Raw genomic sequence first — 12,547 nt, 5'->3', positions numbered from 1 at the left:
TCGAAATTCTGATGCGCATTAACGTCTTCAGAATAAGTCTTTGGCAAAAGAGTATTTAGAAAAAGAAAAAAGAAATTGGTTGGTAGATTGCACTGCCAATATGAAAAAAACAATTATAAAAATAGGAAGCCTAAAAAGAAAGTCTCATCAAGGAAAAAAGAAGGGACACAGACACAGAGCAGATTTCGGAAAGCGAGGAATGTACACAACTCTGCCGTAAGTTTGAAAAAATCTAAAATCAGGGGAAAAAAAAATCCAAGTATCACCTTTTCTTTGAGAAATATTGTGTCCCACTTTCCCAAAAACCGATAATCACAGGGTCTCCACTGCTATAAGGGAATTGCGGGGCACGCCAAATGTTCAGATTCTATTTAATATAATTTATAGGATTGAGGGGTTTGGGGAATTTTTAATTATGATTAGCAGTTTTTGAAATGCATATCATGCTTATTGAGTTCTTTCACAGACCCTGGCAGGAATCCAGGGTGAATCATCAACCTATTGTTGGTTTGTTAATACACTGAAATGCTTAGTGGTCCTTATATCGTACACTCTTCCTGAAGGAGCTCAGATCTGTATATAATAGAATAATTAAGGGATAGAACATAGCACAAAATAATTCACTCATCACTTTCAAATAAAGTGATAATTTTCTCTTTGCAATATCTATACAGATTGCAATTTCCACATCCAACAGTTTAAAAAATAATAGGACTAATAGATACTATTTGATGGTGACCCAGACATCTAAAATCAAATGGGTCTTTGCCACTACCTTTCAGAGTAACTTTAAGCAGGAAAATTCCTTTCTGCTGAAATTCCTTCAGCTATGAAATGGGGAAACTAGTTAATACCACCATATCTCTAATAATGTGAGAACTGAATTTTACAACATCATAAATTCGATAAATAGCTCTCAACCTCCTAGATACAGATGGAACTATTCCACATCAGTTTGGAAATGATGAAGGGTAAAGTGCATTAGATGGCTTTGCTTGCCATCAAAATCTACATTTACAGAAGCACTGTTTCTAATAAAGGTTCAGCTCTGTAGTGGAGGAATGGACGATAGTTCTAAGAGGATACCAGTGGATCCTGCAGAGCTATTCAGCAGGGAAGAGAGAGGTTCTTGAAATCTGAGAGGGACTGACATCATTTTCACTTCTTATTTTTTAAATGTAGATTTAAAAGTCTTGAAATTCCATATTGTTATAAAGTATAATATTATGGTATTGGGCCAAAAATTAGCCAACTAGACCTGTTTAACTATAACAATCCCATGCAAGAATTGTAGTCCAACCATAAAGCCACAGAATACAGGGTTCCTTCCAAGGAACTTAGAGACTGATAAGGTAATAACAATATAGTGTAATAAGAACAATGATTAAACCATTGACTGAAAGCTTATTATGTTCCAAGCACCAGGCAAAGCATGTTGCTTTCTTAGCCTACTTAGTCCTGACAGCAGTTCATGAAGTGTATTATTAGTATCTCCATTTTAAAGGTTAAGAAACTGGGGCTTAGGAAAGTTAAATAACTTGCTCAAGGTGAAAGAGTTCAAATATCTAGTGGGTTATTTTTCCCATGATGAAATTAGAAAAAGTTTCCTTATGTTCCTTTTGGCAAGCTTTAGAATATGGAGATTACTTATCTGAACCTGATAACATCAAGAAGGACTTTTGTTAGTTATTTTATATATCTTACTATGAGTAGAAGTGATTTAATTTGTATACAGAAGTCAAATCAGATATAATACTATTATTTAAAAGAAGCCAGGAGAAAAAGAGATTATTTAATAAATGGTGTTGAGTAATCAGATAGCTCTATGGGTAAACAAAAGCAACTCAGAAAAACAGAATTTTTTTAAATTATATTTCTGTTATTCCTAAACCTCTTTCCCTAAATTATAAATGGATATATTTTAAATGTAAAAATTGAAACCACTAAGCCACTGTTTCTTAGGTTGAGTTTACTTGTGTTTATTATTGTCTTCTATAACCTACGTATAGGTTATGCTCATTTTTTGTATATGTCAGATATTTTGTAATTTTTAAAAATGAAACAATAAAAGTATTAAAGGAATACTAAAACTTTTTCCAGTCATAAGTTGGGGAAGTTCTTTCTAAGCATGAAAGGAAGCCCAGAGGTCATAAAGAAAAAATATCAATAAATTTTGCTGCATAAATATTTTATATCACTATAAAGCATAAAAAATACCATAGCACTGCAAGAAACAAGCTATCAGAGGGGAAATATTTTCAACACTTATGCAACAGGGCTAACTTCCTGAATACAAAGAGCTTGTTCAAATTTGTAAGAAAAAAAAAAATCAATGGAAAAACATTGATATACATTTGTGCTCATACACAAAATATTGTATATAAGCAAAAAAAAGTCACAGAAAAAAAATGTGTTCAGTAAACATATACTCAAAATGAAATAAAAGCAAATTAAAATCACCTCTTAGGAATTTTTTCTAACTTCAAAAATATTGATGAGAATGTGGGGAAACAGGCCCTCTGCTGCACTGTTGGTAAAAATGTAATCATTCCATTTTTTGGAACACAATTTGGCACAATCTATGAAAATGATAAATACCCATACCCTTTGATCCAGTGACTCTGCTTCTAGAAAGCCATTCTACAAATAATTTTGCACAAACATACAAAAATATATATAAAAGACTTGCAATGTTATTTATAATAGTGAAAACCCGAAAAAAGCCCAACACCCATCAACAAAAAATGTTTACATGAATTATGGTACAAACATACAATGAAATACCTTACAACTTTCAAAAAGAATGCAGTAAATCTGACAACTAACAAAGAATAGTAGCCACAGTTCAGAGTTAAATGAAAAAAGCCAGTCACAGAACAATTATGTAAAGTATAATTCCATTTGTAGTCTAAAAATAACCATTTTGTATATGCTTCAAAACATCTAGAAACTTGTGCACCAGGAAACGTATCCACCAGGCGTGGAAGGAAAATGAGGCAGGAAGAGGAGACTGACTTTTGACTTCATTCAACTCTGTTCTGTTTGATTTTTTTCTTTTTATATCAAACGTATAATTTTTACAATTAAAAAAAAGAATTCAAATTATTTGAACATATGGCCAGTAACTAGCCTTCATAATTCACCAGAAGCACTCAAGCTTTAGAACAAGTAAATTATTTTCCCCTAAAATGCCTTAAGCAAAACTGGGGTACTTTATCCAGTCTGGTAACAGACTGAAGCTCATTTCTAGGCATTTTCTTTGAATTTGCCTTTCAAGTTTATGTCATGCAGATACCAGCCAATAATGAGCTTCAGCTACCCGCCCACACACACCATTGTACTTTTTCAGTCCATCCACCAGCAGTAATGGCTACTTACTCCTTTCTCATTGCAGCCCCTCTTTCTGCAGGCATTCAGTACTCACCTTACATACCCACAGTGGGTTTGTACTTTATTATCTCTTGTGAACCAGACTTGCTCCCTCTCCAGCCTCCTTCCTCAGGACAAGAAGAAACCCATGGTAGACTTTGAAAGTCCCCCCAGTGACTTGAGATGGGGCAGTGGGTGATTATTGGGGGCTTATTGCAAATTACAGGAAGCACATGTCATACATGCAGACACATACAAAAGTGAAACATATTTTCCTCCAAAAAAAGGATCAAAATCAGAAACCTTTTTCCTTTGTTTGGACATGGCTAATTGTGGGCAGCAATTAAGGTTCTCAGTTCAACTCCTGACTTGATGAATTTTCTTTCAACCAGAGGGAGTACAAGTGGAGCATGCTCCTCTCTGAGTCACACTCAGCCAGCCAATAGCACAGCATGCTGTCCGAGGGCTTGAGGATTCCTTTTGGGTGAGATCTAAACCCCAAATCTGACTTCTGACCACGTGTAGTGATTGAAAAGTCACACAGGGCTTTGTGAAAGAGTGAAGGGGAGGAGATGCTGATTTTCCTTGTCTTGGCCCAATTCCAAGTTTGATCATTAGCTGTCCTCTTCCTTTGTCTGCCTGCAGTCTCAGGGAGACGTGCTATTCCACACTTCCTGTTATAAACAGCTGTCCACTGTTAACTGAGCAAGCCAAAGAGCCAGTGGATTCTACCCTGGGGAAAGCTGCATTTCAAAATTAGCGTTTCCTCTGCATCTATTGGTAAATTCCTTAGGTTTACCTTGGAGGGAAGGTGTAGTTTTCTAGGGAGAATAAGGTCATAATAATGGGGACTTGAAAATTATCCACAAACCCTATTTTGTCTAAATGGTGAACAAAGAAAGCTGGCGTGGATCACAAAGAGCCCTTTGGAAGGAGGAGGCCAAAGAAAATATATTTTAGATCCTACCACATCATTTGGGTTATCAGAATTTAATCTTATAACATTGATGTGGCAGGTGCTATTAGCCACCCAAATTCATTGTTTTTTCAATCCAAGGCATATATACACACAGAGGAAACTGGCAAGTAACTCACAATCCTGCAAAATTCACCCTCTGTCATCCAGCTTTGGTGTCTAATTTGTACATCTCTGAGACAGTCACTTTAATGCCTCTTTGTCTTTGACACTTAAGGCATCTTAATTTCAAAATATCCACATTCCTGATCTTCTCAACCCCAAATGTCTCATAGTACTCCAACTTCTAGAATAAATTCTTCTTTGCTTACTTTCTTTTTCATCTTAAGAGAGCATTTTAACTTGGAAGCATTCAGAATGTCCTTCAATAAGCAAATGAGGGACTTCCCTGGTTGTCCAGAGGTTAAGAATCCACCTTGCAATGCAGAGGATGGGTTGCCATTTCCTTCTTCAGGGTATCTTCCCAACCCAGGGATTGAACTAGGGGCTCCTGCATTGCAGGCAGATTCTTCACCTTCTGAGCCACCAGGCAGGCCCTCTTCATTCATTTGCAATGCAGGGGATACAGGTTTGATCCCTTGTCCAGGAAAAGCCCACATGCCTGTGGGCCAGCTCATCCCGTGTACCACAACTACTGAGGCTGTGCTCTAGAGCCCACAAGCAGAAACTCCTGAAGGCTGTGCATCCTGGAGCCAGAGCTCCGCAACAAGAGAAGCCACTGCAATTAGAAGCCTGTGTACTGCAACTAGAGAGTAGCCCCTGCTCACCACAACTAGAAAAAGCCCACGTAGCAACAAAGACCAAGCACAGCCAAAAATAAATATTTTTAAAATAAGCAAATGAAAAACAGGTACATCATTCAATGAAATATTATTCATCAGTAAAAGGAAATAAACTGCCAAGCCTGGAGGAACTTCTTTAAAGCATTACTGAGTAAAAGAAACCAGTTAGAAGAAAGGTTACATACATAATGTGGGATTCCAACTATATGATATTCTGCAAAAAGCTCTGAAAAAGACGTTCTGGAAACAGTTGCCAGGGATGGGGGAGGGAGGGATGGCTAGGTGGACTTTCAGGATAGTGAAACTATTCTGAATGATACTCTAAGGTGGATACAAACCTTAGAGTTTGTATCTTACAGGATAGTGAAACTATTCTGAATGATACTCTAAAGTGGATACAAACTTTCAGGATAGTAAAACTATTCTGAATGATACTCTAAGGTAGATACAAACCTTAGAGTTTGTGTCTTACAGGATAGTGAAACTATTCTGAATGATACTCTAAAGTGGATACAAACTTTCAGGATAGTAAAACTATTCTGAATGATACTCTAAGGTGGATACAAACCTTAGGGCAGATACAAATCCATAAATTATGCAACAGAGTAAACTCAAACTTCAGCTATGAACTTTAGTTAACAATAATGTATCCGTATTGGTTCATCATTGTAACAAGTGGGCCATCGCTGCAACAAATGTAACATTAAGGCAAGATGTGAATAATACAGAAGGGGTGGGGGAGGGGGGGTGAAAGGATACATAGGAGCTCTATGCTGTGAACCTAAAACTGCTCTAATAAAGCCTTTTTTTTTTTTTTTTTTTAAAGCATTTTAGTTCTGTTCTTTGTGTTGCAAAGAACAGAGACTCACTCAGCATCTCAAGAAACAGGAGATTTGTGTGCGGATGTTCCCATAGGATGTTCCCATACGAGCAAAACTGAACCATGCAAACTCAGGAAAAGAAGGGACTAGAAGCAGGGCCGTAGGAAGGTCAGGACCCCCAGCTCTCTCCATGGATCAGCATCACTGGCCCACTGGTCTCATCTTTCCCACCAGCTGACCTCCTCACCCCTCTACACTTTAGCTTTTCTTCACTTCAAAGCGTCCACTTTCTCATAATTTCAACTCCCTCATAATTGGAGCTTACGTGGGGCCTCTCCCAGCTTCTCTGGTTTTTCTGAAGCTTATGACTTATCAGCTACAGCTGCTTCTGCCAGCTGCCTCATGACTTTAGTATTTCCTACTTAAAATGCCTAGGAGGGAGAACCCTAATTGGCCCAGTTCATCATTTTAGATGCAGCCCTGTCCCCATTACTGCCCCACGGTGAGGTGCAGATAGTAACAGAGGGGTGAACAGGGGTGAAGGACGGCAGGAAAAACCCGAGGAGCTGTGGCTGAGCAGCCTCCTTTTGGAAGGGCCTGGGGCAGGGGTTGTATGGTGGGGAGGGGGGTGACTTTCTACATAAGCCTAACACCCAGAGCATGCTTTTGGAATGGTGAGTGGCGAAAAAGACTAGAATTGAGTTACTTAGCAGCTAAGTAATTCAACACATTTTTTTCATAGTTACTTTTACAAAGGACATTTGGCCTTTTAAAAAGTTCTATTATTTCTATTTGGCTTCACCAGGTCTTAGTCAGAGTGTGTGGGATCTAGTTCCCCAGCCAGGGATCGAACCCAGGCCCTTTGTATTGAGAGCACAGTGTCTTAGCCACTGGACCACCAGGGAAATCTCACATTTGGCCTTCCTGATAGAGAAAAACCCAAAAGGAGCAGACTACAAGGGACAGAACCTTCATGTTCTACTGAGTGATAGAAATTTCAGGAGAGTGATTCCAGAGCACACTCCAACAAAGACCTTCCAGCCAACCTGCCAAAGAGTCCACGGCCTTCAGACTGACAGCAAATTCTTACTCTAATCACTCGAAGGAACAGAAAGCCAAGAAAAATGAAGACGGATCTTCACTGTACACTGAAGCACCGTCTACTCCATCTGACCTAGTCATGTGTGATTCATTTTCATCCCAGGGTGAAAGAAAGAGACCAGGGTTAGTTGAGCCAGCAAGAGGTGACAAAATGACTTTCTCCTCAGACATAAAAACTTTGGGCAAGCTGTTTTTACCACAAATAAAAAAGGAATTTAAGCCCCAATAATTAAGAATAAAATGGAGGGAAAAGAAGCTAATGGGAAAAGAATCTAAAAAGGAATGGATATATGTGTAAGTATAATGGATTTACATTGTTGTACTCCTGAAGCTAACAGAACATTGTAAATCAACTATACCCCAATAAAAATCTTTTAATAAATAAATTAAATATTCAATTTAAAATGTTAGTCCTATGAAAAATAAAGACAGTTTTGATTTTTTTTTTTTAAGTGACTTCCCTAGTGGTTCAGTAGCTAAGACTCCTCACTCCCAATCCAGGAGGCCTGGGTTTGATCCATGGCCAGGAAGCTAGATCCCACATGCCCCAAATAAGACCTGGTACAGCCAAATAAAATTATAAAATAAGTTAAAAATAATAATTAAAAATAAATAAACTAATGAAAACAACAGGCTCATAGATCATGTCCAGCAGAGGTAAAGACATACAAGTATCTCCACAGAAGGTGATACTGTAATAGAGAAAAACCGAAGCTGATAGTTACCCAGTTGTGTTTCACAAAATAAGGGTGGTGCCTTAAGGATGGTGTCGTCTGCATATCTGAGGTTATTGATATTTCTCCCTGCAATCTTGATTCAAGCTTGTGCTTCATCCAGCCTGGCATTTCACATGGTGTACTCTTCGTATAGATTACATAAGCAGGGTGACAATATACAGCCTTGACATACTCCTTTCCCAATTTGGAACTAGTCTCTTGTTCCATGTCTGGTTCTAACTGTTGCTTCTTGACCTACATACAGATTTCTCAGGAGGCAAGTCAGGTGCTCTGGTATTCCCATCTCTTTCAGAATTTTCCACAGTTTGTTGTGATCCACACAGTCAAAAGCTTTGGTGTAGTCAGTGAAGATGAAGTAAATGTTTTTCTGGAAATCTCTTACATTTTCTTTTTTGATTATCCAGTGGATGTTGGCAATCTGATCTCTGGTTCCTCTGCCTTTTCTAAATCCAGCTTGAACATCTGGAAATTCATAGTTCACATACTGTTGAAGCCTGGCTTGGAGAATTTTGAACATTACTTAGCTAGCAAGGGAGATGAGTGCAATTGTGTGGTAGTTTGAACATTCTTTGGCATTGCCTTTCTTTGGAATTAGAATGAAAACTGACCTTTTCCAGTCCTGTGGCCACTGCTGAGTTTTCCAAATTTGCTGACATATTGAGTGCAGCACTTTCACAACATCATCTTTTAGGATTTGAAACAGCTCAACTGGAATTCCATCACCTCCACTAGCTTTGTTCGTAGTGATGCTTCCTAAGGCTCACTTGACTTCGCATTCCAGGATGTCTGGCTGTACATGAGTGATCATATCATCGTGGTTATCTGGGTCATTAAGGTCTTTTTTGTATAGTTCTTCTGTGTATGCTTACCACCTCTTCTTAATATCTTCTGCTTCTGTCAGGTCCATACCATTTCTGTCCTTTATTGTGTCCATCTTTGCATGAAATGTTCCCTTGGTATCTCTAATTTTCTTGAAGAGATCTCTAGTCTTTCCCATTCTATTGTTTTCCTCTATTTCTTTGATCACTGAGGAAGGCTTTCTTATCTCTCTTTGCTATTCTTTGGAACTCTGCATTCAGGTGGATATATCTTTCCTTTTCTCCTTTTCCTTAAGCTTCTCTTCTTTTCTCAGCTATTTGTACGGCCTCCTCAGACAACCATTTTGCCTTTTTGCATTTGTTTTTCTTGGGGATGGTCTTGATCACTGCCCCCTGTACAATGTCACGAACATCCATCAGTAGTTCTTCAGGCATTCTATCAGATCTAATCCCTTGAATTTATTTGTCACTTCCACTGTATAATCATAAGGGATTTCATTTAGATCATACATGAATAGTCTAGTAGGTTTTCCCTACTTTCTTCCATTTATGTTAGTTTTTTGCAATAAGGAGTTCATAATCTGAGCCACAGTCAGCTCCTGGTCTTGTTTTTGCTGACTGTATAGAGCTTCTCCATCTTCAGCTGCAAAGAATATAATCAATCTGATTTCGGTATTGACCATCTGGTGATGTCCATGTGTAGAGTCATCTCGTGTTGCTGGTATGTTATGGTGTTTGCTGTGACCAGTGCATTCTTTTGGCAAAACTCTGTTAGCCTTTGCCCTGCTTCGTTTTGTACTCCAAAGCCAAACTTGCCTGTTATTCCAGGTATCTCTTGACTTCCTACTTTTGCATTCCAGTCCCCTATGATGTAAAGGATATTTTGGGATATCCTTAGGATATCCTAAGGTATTAGAACAGCCCCATAAGGAAACATGCAGTTCAGGCCCAGGACAACTTATTAAAACCTTGCCACCCTGATACAAACAAGGATATATTAGTTCTAGAAGGTCTTATTGGTCATCATAGAACTGTTAAACTTCAGCTTCTTCAGCTTTAGTGGTTGGGACATAGACTTGGATTACTATGATATTGAATGGTTTGCCTTGGAAATGAACAAAGATCATTCTGTCATTTTTGAGACTGAATCCAAGTACTGCATTTCAGATTCTTTGTTGACTATGAGGGCTACTCCATTTCTTCTAAGGGATTCTTGCCCACAGTAGTAGATATAATGGTCATCTGAATTAAATTCACCCATTCTGATCCATTTTAGTTCACTGATTCCTAAAATGTCGATGTTTACTCTTGCCATCTCCTGTTTGACCACTTACAATTTACCTTGATTCATGGATTTAACATTCCAGGTTCCTGTGCAGTATTGTTCTTTACAGCATCGGGCTTTACTTCCATCACCAGTCCCATCCACAACTGGGCATTGTTTTCTCTTTGGCTCCATCTCCTCATTCTTTCTGGAGTTATTCCTCCACTCTTCTCCGGTAGCATATTATCCACCTACCAACCTGAGGAGTTCATCTTTCATGTCATATCATTTTGCCTTTTCATACTGTTCAATATACAATATCTATATTAAATATATATTCAGTGAAGTGAAAGTTGCTCAGTCGTGTCTGACTCTTTGCAACCCCATGGACTATACAGTCCATGGAATTCTCCAGGCCAGAATACTGGAGTGGGTAGTCCTTCCCTTCTCCAGGGGATCTTCCCAACCCAGGAATCAAGCCAGGGTCTCCTGCATTGCCAGCAGGTTCTTCACCAACTGAGCTATCAGGGAAGCCAATATTCAATATTGAATATCAAAAATATATTTTTGCCTTTTCATACTGACCAAAAATCTAATATAGAAATCAAATAATATGATTTAGAGACTCAAATGTGAAATACAAAATTAAGAAATTTTGAAGTGAAATACATGAGAAGTTTTTGAACAAGACTCAAAAAGGACAAACTGTTCAAAGACACATTTGACTACAATATAAAGACTTTTTATGATGTTGTGTCAAAGTAAGTGATACTCACAGATTGGTTAGATCATTTGTAATTTCCATTACTATGAAAGGATTAGTGATTGGAATATATAAAGAAAGCTTGTAAGTATATGTGAAAAAAGAAAAAAGCAGTAGAAAAGTGGGAAGAGGATAAGATCTACAGGAGAATCTGTAAGTCCAATAAACATAAAAAGATTTTCAATCTCTCACATCTTAATTCTTATTGTCTTAATAGTTTCAGTATACACATAGATGATCTAACAACTTAGCTTCTTTTGTGTGTGTATGTGGTAAAACATACCTAACAAAGAATTTATCATCCTAACTATTTATAAATGCATAGCTCAGGAGTGTTACATACCTTCCCATTGTTGTGCAACCAGCCTCCATTTACAAGATGCAAATCTTACAAAATTACAGCTCTATATCCATTAAATTATAACTCTCCACTTCTTCCTCCATGTAGTATGTGGGATCTTAGTTCCCTGACCAGAAATCTAACCTGTGCCCTCCTCAGTGGAAGCACTGAGTCTTAACCACTAGACTGCCAGGGAAATCCCAGGTCTATTGACTTTAGGTATCTTCCATAAGTAAAATCAAATAGTATTTGTCTTATTGTCACTGGCTTATTTCACTTAACATAATGCCCTTATATTGATTTGCTAGGGCTGCCCTAACAAAATACACAGACTGGATGGTTTAAACAACAGAAATTTATTTCCTCATGGTTCTGGAAGCTGGAAGTCTAAGATCAAGGTACTGGCAGAGTTGGTTTTTCATGAGGCCTCTCTCCTTGGCCTGCAGACAGCCACCTTCTCCCAGTGTCCTCAGGTGCCCTTTCTTCTGTGCACACATCCCTCTTGCCTGTTCATCTTTTTGTAGGGACACCAGTCCATTGGATTAGGGCCCCATCCTAATGACTTAGCCTTGGTCACTTCCAAAAGGCACTATGCCTAAATCCAGTGACATAGGGGATTAGGGCTTCAAGATATGATGATATAATTTTCTAGGGAACACAGTTCAGTGTATAGCACTTTCACAGCTTATTCATGTTGCAGCATGTGTCAGAATTTCTTTTTTAAGGCTGCATAGTATTCCATTCAGAGAAGGCAATGGCACCCCACTCCAGTACCCTTGCCTGGAAAATCCCATGGATGGAGGAGCCTGGTAGGCTGCAGTCCATGGGGTTGCTAAGAGTCGGATACGACTGAGCGACTTCACTTTCACTTTTCACTTTCATGCATTGGAGAAGGAAATGGCACCCCACTCCAGTGTTCTTGCCTGGAGAATCCCAGAAACGGGGGGGCCTGGTGGGCTGCCGTCTATGGGGTCGCACAGAGTCGGATACGACTGAAGCAACTTAGCAGCAGCAGCAGCAGTATTCCATTGTATATACTTACCATACTTTGTTTATCCATTCATTGGTCAACAGACGTTTAGGTTGCTTCATCTAGTTGGACTTTTGGCTATTGCAAATAATGCTGCTATGAATATAGGCATACAAACACCCTATCTCTTTGAGACCCTGCTTTCCTTTCTTTGGGGATATATACAGAAGTGGAATGGGATTCCCTGGTGGCTCATTGGTAAAGAATCCAACTGCAATAAAGGAGACACGGGTTCAATCGCAGGGTTGAAAAGATCCCCTAGAGAAGGAAATGGCAACCCACTCCAGTGTTCTTGCCTGGGAAATCCCATGGACAGAGGAGCTTGGCAGGCTACAGTTCATGGGGTTGCAGGAGTCAGACACAACTTAGTGACTAAACCACCACCACAGAAGTGGAATTGGTGGATCATATGGTAATTTTATTTGTAATTTTTTGACAAAATACCATACTATTTTCCAAAGTAGCTGCACCATTTTACATTCCCACTAACAGTATATCAGGGTTCAAAATTCTCCACATCCTCACCTGCACTTGTCATTTTCTGCT

At 38.8% G+C, this 12,547-nt stretch overlaps 1 long non-coding RNA gene across 1 annotated transcript in view; it reads left to right on the top strand.

Moving 5' to 3' along the window:
* LOC139176533 (uncharacterized) overlaps positions 1–12,547 on the top strand; it is a 40,976-nt gene that overhangs the window by 1,289 nt on the left and 27,140 nt on the right. The window lies entirely within an intron of this gene.

The sequence above is a fragment of the Bos indicus genome, chromosome 16 (genome assembly GCF_029378745.1).
Source record: "Bos indicus isolate NIAB-ARS_2022 breed Sahiwal x Tharparkar chromosome 16, NIAB-ARS_B.indTharparkar_mat_pri_1.0, whole genome shotgun sequence".
In the NCBI taxonomy this organism is placed as follows: Eukaryota; Metazoa; Chordata; class Mammalia; order Artiodactyla; family Bovidae; genus Bos; species Bos indicus.
This window is presented reverse-complemented; position numbering and strand designations above follow the sequence as displayed.